The sequence below is a fragment of the Carlito syrichta genome, unplaced genomic scaffold, assembly GCF_000164805.1.
Source record: "Carlito syrichta isolate Samal-C Ts95f unplaced genomic scaffold, Tarsius_syrichta-2.0.1 Scaffold133416, whole genome shotgun sequence".
NCBI classification, from domain to species: Eukaryota; Metazoa; Chordata; class Mammalia; order Primates; family Tarsiidae; genus Carlito; species Carlito syrichta.
The window spans coordinates 6,410-7,974 of record NW_007077512.1 but is presented as its reverse complement, the minus strand read 5'-3'; the positions used below and the strand labels follow the sequence as shown (position 1 = coordinate 7,974).

The following is a 1,565-nucleotide window of genomic DNA, read 5'->3' as shown; positions in this document are numbered from 1 at the left end:
TAATTTTTCTTTGCTGAGGTGTTATTTAAAATTATCAAAATGAGCCTCGGCCAGGGTGGTTGGTGAGCCGGGAGTTGTTGGGTGCATGAGGCTGTCTGGCCATGCCTCAGAGCAGGTTCTGCCAGCAGAAAGCCTTGGCGAGCAGGCTCGAGGGCTGGAGTCCAGAGTTGGTAGTGCCCAGAGGAGATGTGATCTGGGTGGGCAGGCTGCCCACTGACCTGCAGCTGAAGTCACAGATGCTGGCTTCTAGGCCAGGCCTGCCCCGCCCCTGGTCCAGCATGTGCCTGCTGGTGCAGAAGGTGCTGCTGGTGGCTGGCTGCACATTGGCCCTGATGCTGGCATCCAGCTGGGGCAGCAGGTCCTGGAGTGCTGCGTGGTGCTAGCAGACCCTTGGAGCCCCCGGTGAGCCATGTGGCCCGAGTAGGAGGATCTGGTGATGATGCGAGTCGACTGCATGGAGTACTGTTACAGTGAGGCAATGCTGGACGCCCACTCCGAGGTGTACTGCAGTGAGAAGATGTGCATCATTCTGCATGTGTTGGCCACATGCTAGGTCTGGTCCAAGTCTGGCTGCCAGAAGCTGAGGCTGGACGAGGCGGGTGTGACGGACGAGGTGCTGGACCCACCATACAGGCCTTCATCCTGGAGGTTATTGCCAAGCATGGCTAGTTGGTCCGTGTGCTCTGCAACAAGGACCCCTTCACACTCAAGTCCTCAGTGTACCTGTCGTGCCTGTTCCCCAACTCCAAGTTCTTGTTTGTGGTACATGACAGCTGGGCCTCCGTGCACTCCATGATCATATGCAAGGTCACCATCACTGGCTTCGACCTCAGCAACTACCACGACTGCCTCAAGTAGAACAAAACCATCGAGGTTATGTATGCACAGTGCATGGAGGTGGGCAAGGACAAGTGTCTGCCCCTGTACTACAAGCAGCTGGTGTTGCACCTGCAGCACTCCCTCAAGCTCATCCTTGATTTCCTGGGCATTGCCTGGAGTGATACTGTTTTGCACTGCGAGGACCACATTGACAAGCTTGGTGGTGTCTCTCTGTCCAACACCAGTCATCAAGCCAGGTCATCAAGCCTGTGAACTTGGAAGTGCCCTCCAAGTGGACTGGCCACATCCCTAGGGATGTGGTGCAGAACGTGGCCCAGATCAACCCCATGCTGGCTTGACGCAGCTATGAGCCCTATGCAAACTCACCTAACTAAGGCAACCCTGACTCCATTGTCATCAATAACATAAACTGGGTCTTGAAATGTTACTATAAGACACCAGTCAATCTGAACGGATATTTTCAGGTGAACCAGACCAGCACCTCCTTCCACTTAGGAAACTCGTGATTTCCAGATCTCTGCAAATGGCTTTGTTGCCAAGAAGAGGAGAAACTGCATTCAAGAGGAAATTGGACCTCTAATTCAAGCATATTGCTTGCTATTAATTGCCCAAACAGGACTGCTAGTGAGGAGCCTATTTGTATATGTTTGCAAAAGTTGAATGATTGAAAACATACTGTGAAATCCTCTATCTTTGGACACTCAAAGACAGAGAGCAAAGAGTAT

General features: G+C 52.6%; 1 pseudogene; it reads left to right on the top strand.

Annotated features, from left to right (window-relative positions):
• Positions 1–263: 263 nt before the first annotated feature.
• On the top strand, positions 264–1,346 carry LOC103250773 (annotated as a pseudogene).
• The last annotated feature ends 219 nt before the right edge of the window (positions 1,347–1,565 follow it).